The sequence below is a fragment of the Piliocolobus tephrosceles genome, chromosome 5 (assembly GCF_002776525.5).
Source record: "Piliocolobus tephrosceles isolate RC106 chromosome 5, ASM277652v3, whole genome shotgun sequence".
Classification (NCBI taxonomy): Eukaryota; Metazoa; Chordata; class Mammalia; order Primates; family Cercopithecidae; genus Piliocolobus; species Piliocolobus tephrosceles.
Genome location: NC_045438.1, coordinates 155,415,396 through 155,428,172, shown reverse-complemented (window position 1 = coordinate 155,428,172; position 12,777 = coordinate 155,415,396). Strand labels below are relative to the sequence as shown.

At 42.7% G+C, this 12,777-nt stretch overlaps 1 protein-coding gene across 7 annotated transcripts in view; it reads left to right on the top strand.

The window, feature by feature from the left end:
- PHACTR1 (phosphatase and actin regulator 1) overlaps positions 1 to 12,777 on the top strand; it is a 571,629-nt gene that overhangs the window by 229,222 nt on the left and 329,630 nt on the right. Inside the window, exon 1 of one of the 7 annotated variants that reach the window (XM_023185360.2) lies at positions 11,328 to 12,049. The exons of 4 other annotated variants lie outside the window; for them this stretch is intronic. The gene's annotated coding sequence lies outside the window, so the exon portion shown is untranslated. Of the gene's footprint in view, positions 1 to 11,327; positions 12,050 to 12,777 lie in introns of those variants that run through there. 2 more of the 7 variants (XM_023185359.1, XM_023185357.1) reach the window with 2 other exon arrangements.

Here is a 12,777-nt window from a genome sequence, read left to right as displayed (position 1 = left end):
AAAAAAAAAAAAAAAAAAAAAAAAAAAAAAGGAATACCCATAAATTACTGTGTGGCAAGCTAAGTTCTTTCTGCTAGATGCTTACTATGCTTCTTTCTACTGCACTGTTGAGATACGATGGTCTGCATACCCTAGCACTTTATCTGGCTTCCCAAGTATAACCTGAAGAAACATAACTATTCTGCTTTTTTTTTTCTGTGATGACACCAGTTGCCTCGTGATTTTCACATCAGTTAATGTAGAGGGAAGTGGTTTACTGCAGAGGGTTCAATGAGAAATAAAGAAGACATGGGAAAAACATGAAAAACAACGCTCTTATTTTTGAATGGATGATGAATTAATGACTTGGGAGGAAAAAACTAAATCAAAAGTAGTGAAACTTAAAAGAAATATTTAGAACGTTTCTTTAAAAGCAGATATGTGGGAGCCAGACGCTCCTGGGTTTGTATCCTGACTCTAGTGGCTATAAATTATATGACCTTTGGGGAAAGAAATGGTAGATCTTGCCAGGGGCTGTGGTAAGCAGTAAACTTCTGTGAATTCATTTAATCCTCACAATCACCCTAAGGAAAAGTGAGGCTCAGAAAGGTCTAAGCAATTTAAATATGTAGTAAGTGACAGAGTCAGATTCAAACTCAGGGTCATTTGATGACAAAGCAGTTATTTTCCACCAGTCTGAAAACTGTGAGGCAGAAATCACCTCTGTTTTCTTTACGTTTGTATATCCTACAGATCCATAGCAGGCTGTTAATAACTATTTGTTGAATGGGTAAATTAATATATAAATGATTAAGTGAATGAACAACTAATCCGTAATGTTATTTCCAATAGACTTTATCTTTTTCAACCCTAATGTTCTCCTCTGTTGGCTCATTGTAGGTGCACCATGAACCTTTCCATATCCCTAAAGGAAAGGCTGAGCTGATTGGCAACAGACTTAGGAGCTGGATGGTTCTACATCATTAGTCAAAACAGACTTCCTGTTCTAGGGTAATCTGGCCAGTAGGTGATGATGACTGAGACAGTTGAAAACACCTAGTGTCAAGTCATGGCTGGGTGTTGGTAAGCTGTACAGAGCAGCTGAGACTATTTGGATTGTTTGAAACAATTATGATCATGACATTAACATAAAAGCTGAGAAATATAGTTGGGTTGAAGGGAAAATGTCTCAGTGGAAGGAAAGGTGATGAAAGAAAGGGGTATATCCCAGCCAGCTCTAAGGCCTTAAGAGCAAAACCCATCATGGTGACTAGGATAGGGTTGTCGGTGGTGGTCATGGTGGTGATGCTGCTGATGATAATAAACTGTAAGATGTATGCCTTCTCTGTGCCAGATACGATGCTAAGTATTTAACACAAACCACCGCATTTATCTTAACAATAATCCTATGATCTAGCTTTATTTTTATCCCCCTTCAAGACTTGTGAATTCATCAAAGGTCACACAGTTAAAGTAATAATGGTCAAGATTTAAACTCTGACCTTGTCCGATTCCAGTGCCTAAGCTTTGAACCCCATGTTATTTTCCTCTAGGAAGAGGTAATTGAGGCCATATTTATCTTTCAATTAGGTTTTTTTAAAATGTGTTCAACATCTACATTTCATCCACATGCCCTTACTCAAAGCTGCTCTCACATTCTGAAATATTTGAATATTTGACAATTTAGTAATATATTAAATTTTACTTCCAGGCAATTTATAGCTGTTTTTCTTTGTTTGCGTGGAAAGTCATAAAAGCATTTCAAAATAAATTTTTATAACAGACATGCTTGAAGGTCAGATGTAAGGAATCCTTGTGACAATGGGGTACAAAGAAATAGAAAAATAGGGCTGGGCATGGTGGCTCACATCTGTAATCCCAGCACTTTGGGAGGCTGAGGCAGGCGGATCACCTGAGGTTGGGAGTGCGAGGCCAGTCTGACCAACATGGAGAAACCCCATATCTATTAAAAATACAAAATTAGCCCGGCATGGTGGCGCCTACCTGTAATCCTAGCTACTCGGGAGACTGAGGCAGGAGAATCACTTGAACCCAGGAGGCGGAGATTGCAGTGACCTGGATCGTGCCATTGCACTCCAACCTGGGCAACAAAAGCAAAACTTCATCAAAAAAAAAAAAAAAGAAAGAAAGAAAAGAAAAATGGTCCACATTCTCCAGGAATTTTCAGCACAGTGGAGATACAACCTATGTCAATGAAACACCTAGGAAAGCCCAGTAAACAGTAACTCAAGGGCAACATCTTCCAGCACAGACACCACTCTCTTAGCATAAGTGCTCATTGGGAAGGAAGAATAAGTAAATGATCCAAGTCAATTGTGGTTGTTTGGGGAGCTTCCTGGTGAGTCTCTGAAGGCAAATGTGGTATAGACATACATTGACCAAAAAGGCAAGGGAGTCATAGAGGATATTCTAATGAGGAAGGGGGTCTGAATATAGTGCTATGATGGTTTTATTTAAAATAAATTTAAAGAATATGTAAACTCTGATATAAAACACTTTGAAAAACTGTGTAGTATTAATGTCCTTTTAAACCAAAAATGGTTTGGCAACTTTAAGATTTAGTATAAACATAAACAGCTTCTGTGGTTTGAAAAAAAAAATCACGAATCAATCTGGATCAATGGTGGGATTTTCTCATGCCACTACACACACAAGTACACAGTTCTCTGAGGAAGAGAAGGATTAGATTACTACTTGAAAATGGAGTTGCCCATCCCCACGGCTGATAAAATGTCTAAGAGGCCAAGCCTTATATACAGCCCTGCTGTCTCACACCTAATGCTCCAATCCTGGGCTGCTTATGATTTTTATTAAATAGCTACTGGAGTGTCCCAAGTCTCTTTCACTGCATAACAAATCACCCCAACACTTAGCTGTTTAAAACAATAATCATTTTGATAATCTCTCATGTTTCTGTGAACCAGGATTTGGGAGGACTCACCTGAATAGTTTTTGTTTCAGTCTCTCATGAGGTTGCAGTTCAGGCAGCAACTGTTGAAGGGTGGGGCTGGAGCATCTGAGAACTCTCTGGTCTCCCCACGCAGGCTAAGTTGGGCTTCCTCATAGTATGGCGGCCTCAAAGCAGTTAACTGTTTATGTGTCATCTGAAGGCTTCAATAGCAAGGATCCCAACTAATTTGAGAGAAGCTACATTGCCTTTTATGATGGCCTCTCTGCAGTCCCACAGAATTACTTCTACCATATGGTGTATAAGCAAGTTCCAAGCCTACTCAGATTCAGAGAGAGGAATTAGATTCCACCACTTGATGGGGGAGTGGTAGGATTCTAGAAGAGAACGTGGGATAGGAGATGTGGTTGTGTTCATCTTTGGAAAATACAATCTGCAACTTGGAGGTTTCCCAGGAGAAGGGAGGAGGAGAGGCACACACATGTGGTACTCACCATTTGCTGGAGAGCTCATTTAATTTCCCAAAGAACTCTACAAAAGGGGCATTGTTGTCTTTCTCCCTTTTATACATGAGAAAAAGGAGACTAAGAAACCAGCCTGGCTAGGATCATTCAGCACCTGCTCTGCCCTAGGTACCTGACAGGCGCTTTACAAGCATCACCTTAGAACTTCTCCCCAGTTTACGAAACAGAGGCTAACTCACCTGCCCCCCGTGAGCAAGTGGCAGAACTAGAATTCCATCCCAGGCCTCTTCCTACTGCAGTTTCTACCTTATAACACCTCATTCATTTGTGCCATTACATGGGCCACTGAGTTCTTGTATCTTCCCTGGGTCTTCGTCCTATTTGGGCACAAGTCATGACAAAAAATTCTACATGGTGCTTTGGAGAGAATTAGAGGGACCAACAAAAGGGCCTGATCCTGCAGGAGACGGCCTTTTTCTGTTGCTCTCCCAAAGTAAAGCTGTCATATAGGTTTTGTGCTGAGCTGGCCAAAAAGCAATTTGAAAAATGGCTTCCGAGATGGGCAGTGGCATTGACTTGGCAGGGAGGAAGGTAATGACTGCTCTGTTATAGATTATGCTGGAGGCCTCCCATCTCGTTCCTGTCAGGCCCTGCCTTCATTCTGGGAAGCTCTGTGTGAAACTGTCCCCTTTGCTCAGAACAAGAATCCTTTGACCTCATACCTTTCTTGTTTATGGTATTGCAGACCTTCCAAGGTAGAGCAGAAACAAGCTAGTCTAAGTTTAGCAACCTGGTGAGCTTAATATGGCCGTGGCAAAAAGATCTCCATACAAGACCCTTAGTTGGTCAGCCAGGAATAGCAAGGAGACAAAATAAACTCATTTTTAAGATAATAAAAGAAAAGGAGGCAGTTAAAGAAAAAGAGAGGTAAAGGAAAATAAAGAAGAGGGGAGAAAGAGGTAGAATGAAGAAAGAGGGAAAGAAGGAAGACAAGTTGTGAAAGTCAATAAATTCGCCATTTTAATACGTGCCAACAGGAAGTGGGATAGAGAGAAGGTGGGGTGAGATAGGAGGAGTTCACACCCTAATTCCATCTCCAGCACTTTATTATGATCATGAAATATCTCCTAATATTTGATGTTGAGAATAAACAATTTCCATTCATTGACAATCATATTAGCCACTCACTCTGCCAAGCCCTTTATTTATAGACATGATCTCGTGCAATGCCCAGAGTAATCTGTAATATCCTCATTCCCTTTTTATAGATGAGGAAACTGAGGCTCTCAGAGGGTAAAGGACTTTGCCCAGCAGAGACAGCTCTGCTCTGTGCACTGTGTTGTAAAGCCAAGCAGTGGTGGCCAAAGGCTGACCCTTAGAGCACACAGAGCAAAAAGCCTCTTCCTGGATCAAGTTCCTGAGGGAGTTAGGCTTTTACAGAACTCAGCTTCTCTTCTAGCCCTGAGCCTGGCCTCCTAGCACCATGCCCTGTGCAAGTCTGAGGCTATCCCAGGCTCCAGAGCCTCCAGAAACCCCATTGGTAATAGTTTTCTGTTGACATCAAGGCTATGATACTGTTTAAGAAGGTGAAAATACGTTATTATGAGAAGCATCAAGTGTATTTTCTCTTCATTTTATTTCAACAAGAGTTTGTTAAACCTTTAGTACCTGCACTGCCATTTATGTAGTGGCATTGTGAAAACAAAGTGCAGAAAGCAATGAATACTCTTGAGTAACTGACAACCCAGTAAAAAACAACTGGTGCATTGCACTCGAGCCAGTGAGCGCAGCCCTGGGCACCCGTGAACAAGAAGTTCTCTGGTCCCTTCATGTTTTAAAAAACAGGCGTATGCTTTAGAGCAGTTTTAGGCTCACAGCAAAGTTGAGAGGAAGGAACAGAGATTTCTCATGAACCTCCTACCCTACAAGTGCACAGCCTCCCTATCGATAGTCCCCAGCAGAGTGGTCCCTTTGTGACAATCCATGAACCTACGTCATCATCTCCTAGAGTCCACAGCCTGCATTAGGGTTCACTCTTGGTGCTCTTGGTGCTGAACATTCTGTGGGTTTGGATAGATGTCTGATGACATGTTCTAACCACTATAGTATCATCTGAGCAAAGTAATTTCCCTGCCCAAAAAATCCTCTGTGCTCCACTCATTCATCACTCCCTCCCCCAATCCTGATCTTTTCATTGTCTCCGTAGTGTTTACGTTTTCCAGAATATCATATCTAATCAGACTCAAACAGTGTGTGGCCTTTCCAGACTGGCTTTTTTCCATGGAGGCATTTAGATTTCCTCCATGTCTTTTCATGGCTTGAGAGCTCATTTGCTTTTAATGCTAAATAATACTCTATTGTCCGGATGTACCAGTTTATTTATCCATACGCGTCCTGAAGGACATCTTGATTGCTTCCAACTTTTGGCAATTATGCATAAAGCTGCTATCCACGTGTAGATTTTTGTGTGAATATGAAGTTTTCAACTCCTTTGTGTAGATACCAAGGAACAGGATGTCTGGATCATATGATAAGAATATGTTTAGTTTTGTGAGAAGTTTCCAAATTGTCTTCCAAAGTGTCTGTACCATTTTGAGTCCCCACCAGCAATAAATGAGAGTTCCTTCCTATCCTTGCCAGCATTGGATGGTTGGTCTGTTCATTTTTTAAAGCACCAATAAACCGAATTATGATAGAAACTACTAGAGAGCCAAAAATAGTGCCAAAAATGACTCTGAGAAAAAGGCTGAATGTCAAGTCCCGTGACATCCACAGAGCAGCGCCCCTTGTGCCCTTACTCAAAGCTACAATATTCTTGCCAGGTGCGGTGGCTCATGCCTGTAATCCCAGCACTTTGGGAGGCTGAGGCACGTGGATCACCTGAGGTCAGGAGTCCGAGATTAGCCTGGCCAATGTGGTGAAACCCCATTTTAGTCTCTACTAAAAACATAAAAATTAGCCCGGCATGATGGCTGGCACCTGTAATCCCAGCTACTTGAGAGGCTGAGGCAGGAGAATCTCTTGAACTCAGGAGGTGAAGGTTGCAGTGAGCCGAGATCGTGGCACTGCACTCCAGCCTGGGCAACAGAGCAAGACTCCATCTCAGAAATAAATAAATAAATAAATAAATAAATAAATAAATAAATAAATAAATAAAAATAAAAAGCTACAATATTCTCATTCTATACAAAACACTAGTCAGCTACTTTTCTATTTTCCCATCCCACTAAAATTTGGAGGCTTTAAAGAGTCAGAGACACTAAAAATATAAAACAAAAACACATGCCTTAGCCTGTTTACAAATAAGTTAACAAATATGTAACCCTGTGCACTTTGGAGACATAACTACACATCAACTTGTCTAAACTGGTGTTTATAACAATAACCTAAAAACACTGGCTGAAAGAATGAAACTGTATTTGAGATGCCACAGTTATTAGAAATTGGGGATATTATAAGTCCCTGCCTTATAGATTTTTTGTTAGAATTAAATGAAATCTGTGTAAAATGCTTAGCACAATATTTGATACCTAGTAAGTGCTGATAATATTGGCTGCTGTGTAATGACGAGAATGATGATGGTGATAACGATGATACACCAAGGGATTAAAGAATCAGAAGGAGGTTTGGGAGGCCGAGACGGGCGGATCACGAGGTCAGGAGATCGAGACCATCCTGGCTAACACGGTGAAACCCCGTCTCTACTAAAAATACAAAAACTAGCCGGGCGAGGTGGCGGGCGCCTGTAGTCCCAGCTACTCGGGAGGCTGAGGCAGGAGAATGGCGTAAACCCGGGAGGCGGAGCTTGCAGTGAGCTGAGATCCGGCCACTGCACTCCAGTCCCGGCGACAGAGCAAGACTCCACCTCAAAAAAAAAAAAAAAAAAAGAATCAGAAGGAGGAATAGAAGAGCATTAGAATTCCTCAGACATTCATTGAAATACTCTTATGTCCCAAGGTGAGGTCATAGGTAAATGACACACAATTCGTATTCTTGGAAAGGTCCTTGTATAGCATATTATATGATTATAGTTGAATGTGATAAATGTTATAACACATTGACTTATAAAAGTGGCGTGATGGCATAGGTGAAGAAGCTGTTAATTTTGACCACAAGATTAGGAAAAACTACAGGAGATAGCTGAGCTAGGCTTGAAACATTTTGCTATTTGATAAGGGGTAGGCATTTCAAGGAAGAACATTCCAGGCAGACGAAACAGACTTTCAACAAAGGCAGGGAGACTGAGAAGTCATGCCACAGTTAAGCATGCAGACTAGGGTAAATTCAAAGAATATGCAGCAAAGAGATGAGCTGGAAATGCTCCCAGGGCCAGTTTATGATTGCCTAGCATATCACTGCAAGGAGTGTGGATTTCATTTGAAAGGCGGTAGGTTGCCATTAAAAGTTTTAAGCTGAGTAGCTATAGGATTAAATGTCTGCTTGGACACGTGCTCACGCTGAAGACAGGGTAGAAAATGAACTCAAGTGGTCAGAAAGTGAAGTCAGGAGGGCCAGGCAGGGGTGCTCGTGATAGTTTGGGTACTGGCTGAGGCCCTGCCACTTGAGAAAAGGTGACAGGTAGACTTGATAAGATTGAGGGGTCTGGCCGGGCGCGGTGGCTCACGCCTGTAATCCCGGCTCACACAGTGAAACCCCGTCTCTACTAAAACTACAAAAAATTAGCCAGGCGTGGTGGCGGGCGCCTGCAGTCCCAGCTACTTGGGAGGCTGAGGCAGGAGAATGGCGTGAACCCAGGAGGCGGAGCTTGCAGTGAGCCGAGATCGCGCCACTGCACTCCAGCCTGGGCAACAGAGCGAGACTCCGTCTCAAAAAAAAAAAAAAAAAAAAAAGATTGAGGAGTCTATTAGGAGGGCTAGGGGAAATGGGCAGAGAGAGGATGTGTAGAAAGTGAAGTCAAGTCAAGATAAGACTTTGGGGGCCTGAGCTTGGGCAACTGGGGCAACACAAGGAAAGAACTTGTTACAAACCCAAGATTGATGTTTTAATTTTCATGATCCTCTAGTGGCAAGAAAGAAGTTGAATCTTTAATACTATTTCAATTCAGGCTTATTTGATGTTTTCTTGTTCCACCCAAGAGATTACCACTTGAAGTATGCCACAGGGCTAGAACCAAATTAACGCAGTTATTTTTCTAAAATATGCAAGTAGGGATAGACAAATTTGCTCCCCCAAAATAAATTCTAGCCTCAAAAGGGCCAAATATAATCCAGGGCTTGGCCATCTAATGTGATAACCACTAACCACATGTGGCTACCGGGTATTTGAAATGTGGCTAGACTTGTTTGAGATGTGATGAGGGTATAAAACACTTACCAATATTCAGATATTCAGTATGAAAATAATACATAATATTTCATTAATTTTTATATTGATTACATGTTGAAATAATGTTTTGGGTATATGGGATTAAATAAGCTATATTACAAAAATAATTTCCCTTAAAAAATTTTAATGTGACTACTAGAAAATTTAAAATTACAGTTATGGCTCACATTATATTTTCTTTTCTTTTTTTTTTTTTTTTTTGAGAGAGAGAGATGGTGTCTTGCTCTGTTGCCCAGGCTGGAGTACAGTAGTACAATTGTGGCTCACTGTAGCTTTTTCCTCCTGGGCTCAAGGGATCCTCCCATCTCAACCTCCCCAGTAGCTGGAATTACAGGTGCACCCAACCAGCTAATTTTTTAATTAAAAAAAATTTTTTGTAGCAATAGGGTCTTGCTGTGTTGCCCAGACTTGTCTCAAACTCCTATTGTCACCTGGCCTCCCAAAGCGCTGGGATTACAGGATTGAGCCACCGTGTCCGGCCCAACATTGTATTTCTGTTGAACAATGCTGGTCTAAGAAATTTGAGTTTTGCAGTGCCAGTATTTAATGACCATGTACAGGCCAAGGGTATATTTTTTATTACTGCATCCTCTTCCCATTACTGAGGAATGTCTCACCACCTGATGTTTTCTAACACCTTCCTATGTGTCTTTATTCTTATTAAGAAAGTAGTTACCATAGCAACTGCCACAATACCTTGTATTTACTACACCTGGAGGGAGAGACATAAACAGACATCAATCTGTCATTCAGGTTTTCAGGTTTACACATTTATATTTTTCTCATGTTTATCTGAGTTTTCCTCTGCAAAGCGGAACACCAAGAGTAGGAGACCCATCTTGTAACTCCTATCTATGACACTGGCATCTCTGGGTCTCCATAAGAACAGTCATTACCCCATGCTGACCTCAGGGGGCTATGTGGGTAGATAGTTACAAAGAATTTTGAAAGTGATTTTTAGGGTGCAGTATCTAATGTCACATATTTTAACATGAAAATAGTATCTGGCATTACTTACAATAATGGAGGAAGGCAGGAGGGAGAAAGTAGTTTGCTCTGGTGATTATGGGTTGGGAAGATCCAGGGGAGAGAAAAGGAGTGAGACTAGAAAAACCCATAGTAGGGCCAGGTGCCGTGGCTCAAGCCTGTAATCCCAGCACTTTGGGAGGCTGAGATGGGCGGATCACGAGGTCAGGAGATCGAGACCATCCTGGCTAACACGGTGAAACCCCGTCTCTACTAAAAAATACAAAAAACTAGCCGGGTGAGGCGGCGGGCGTCTGTAGTCCCAGCTACTAGGGAGGCTGAGGCAGGAGAATGGTGTGAACCTGGGAGGCGGAGCTTGCAGTGAGCTGAGATCCGGCCACTGCACTCCAGCCTGGGCGACAGAGCGAGACTCCGTCTCAAAAAAAGAAAAAAGAAAAACCCATAGAAGGCTGACCAACATTAGCATTTGTTCTCATCAACATAAAATAGTTATTTTCCTGTATTCAACAACAAGGCTCCACTGGCTGGGAGAAGATTGGGAGCCCAGAGCTATGCAGATAGTTCATCTTGGCTTTGACATGGAAAAAGCAAACGGGTTGGAGTGTTTTTTACATCTTATTGTATGATACTTTAGGTGTTACCCTCATTGACTGCCATTTAAGTTCCATTCATGGGATGATTATGTTTGAACATGCTTGCTCCTTAGTGGGTAACATCTGGACAGAGATAACAGATGCTAAGACAGGGACTGGGTGGACATTGAGGAATTATTACTACTACCTTGACCTAGGACAGGTGTGGCTTCAAAATGTCTATATAGAGTGGCCTTAAGGGTTCAATATGGTTGAAAGTGGAGGCTAGGGGCTTGCCCTTTCAGAGGTGTTTGCCTAGCAAAACAATATGTTGTCCCTTGGGCATTATGCTTATTTGTGGTGGCTGGAGGGGGTTTATGAGGATCAAGGTCAGGGCAGGGATTTTGGCTCAAGACCCCTCAATCCAAGCCACCCCTTTGGCATTTCATGGAAATGTGGCAAAAGTAATAAGAGATTCTCGGTTTTAGGTTTTATTTGCACATGTTTTATAAATCTACCTGAAGCTGTTCAACTGACGATACGCTTGATCATTTCAAAATCCATTCAGCGACTTATCCCATCTACGGAGAACCATCCTAAAATACAATCAAGAAAGATGCTACCATCCCATCTTGAGAAATTCCCACTCACTCCTCATGGGCATTTGGGAGGTCCTCTACTCAAGAATTGAGCTGAAGGCAAATAAAGTGCACTGTAAAAATGCAGTCCTTCCAGGGAAGGTACAAGGAAAGTTAATTGTCATTGTTTCACGTTTGGAGGTCTCCCTCCCTCTTCCCTTCCTGGGGGGCGGGGTGGGGTGGATGATGATGGGGTGTGGGGGAAAGGGGAGGCAAGTGTGGTTTTCCGATCAGAGATCAAATAGCAGTTAGAATTATATAATGGAACTGCCCTGAGTCAGGTGACGGGATCACTGAGTAATTCCCTGCAGAAGGAGACAAACTGCATGTTAAAAAGCTCAACAAATACTCTTAAAAAAAAAAAAAAAAAAAAAAAAGCCCAGGCCGTGAGTTCCAGACTTCCAAGCTGCAGTTTCCTCTGAATCCTCTCCAGGCTGAAACAGCTGTACAGGCTTGCTGAGTCAGAAGACTCCCAGAGATTGGGGATGGCCGAGGCAGGTCGGGGGTCTGCTGTGGATCCCCGGGTTACTTTCTGTTTCATTTTGAAATGTTCCCTGTTTCTGAAACCGGTTGCCTCCGATGTCAAGTAAAACACGGGACTCCTTGGAGACGCCAGCTGGGCTTTTAAGGACTGGGGCTCTGTGAAGGTAAGAGGCAGTCTGTGCCCCACCGGCTGGAGGCTGCCACTTTAGAGAGGTCTGAGTACCCGCAGGTCACACCCAGGAGGGGTTGGTGTGCCTGCCAACTGTTCTGGGCTCTGAATGAGGCTGGAGAGACCATCGTGGAGGCGGTTTCAGGTTAGAAAAGGGATAAAATGGACCCTTCCTGCCAGATGGGTGGCCACCTAGTCCACGGTGAGTTGAATCCATCCCCCGACTTTGGTTGACACCCTCCCCTTCTCCATTCCATCCCACGTGGGAGCTGGTCAGCGGCCAGGGAACTGGCACGGCCGGGAAGGAAGGCGAAGGGGCTGCCTGGCACTGAGAGGCTGCATGGGCGTGTGTAGCATGTGTATTTTCAGAGCCCGACACTTGAGGAGACTGTTGCTCAATTTAAGAAAGCATAGCTATTGGAAAGCCAGGAAACAGACCCAGAGAGGCATGTGGGAGCAAAGAGCTTTGGGCAGCCTTTAAGGTAGGCATTGGCATCTGAAATCATGGTATTGCCTTTTGTTTATTTGTTAGGTGGATTTTGTATTGGTTTTATGCTTTGTTCGGTTTAAAGGATTTTCCTTTGATGGAGCTGCCAATATGAATAGATTTGGTTTTGAAATCCTCAGACCGGGTTCATAGGATATCCTGGAGCCCACAGTGTTAGTGTAGATGCCTCAAAGTCAGAGGAGATGGATACAAAACTGGTGATGGTTTTCAAAGGAGATTCACTTGCAAATCTCACTGCAATGGAGACTTGCTGGGAGTCTTGGTGCCTGCTGAGGCAGGCAGCTCTTAGGAACCTCAGGAAGTTTCTGACTTAAAGAGACAGGAAAGGAAAAAAATCAAATCCGCAGCTGTTATTTTGGGGAAAGTGGGTTCAGGGAGAATTTGTGGCTGAAGAAAAGGGAAAGAGGACTTGGAAAACAAACGGAAACGTAAGGGATAGGCTTGGTGGGATTCCAGCTTGGGGCAGTGGCATTTTGAGGCTTGCTGCATGGAGCTAAAAATCAATATGGGAACCGATAACAGCTCACTCAGCATGAATAAGAAATACTACATGGATTCTTTCAACACTGACTTCTGAAGAGCCTGAGAAATACGCAAGGTGTTAGTTTGGAAGAGTTTATTTCTAATTGTTATTTATTTTTTATTGTTTGTCCCCATGAGCTGCTCTAAACAAAATATGGTGATGTTAGAACCAAAAGGAAA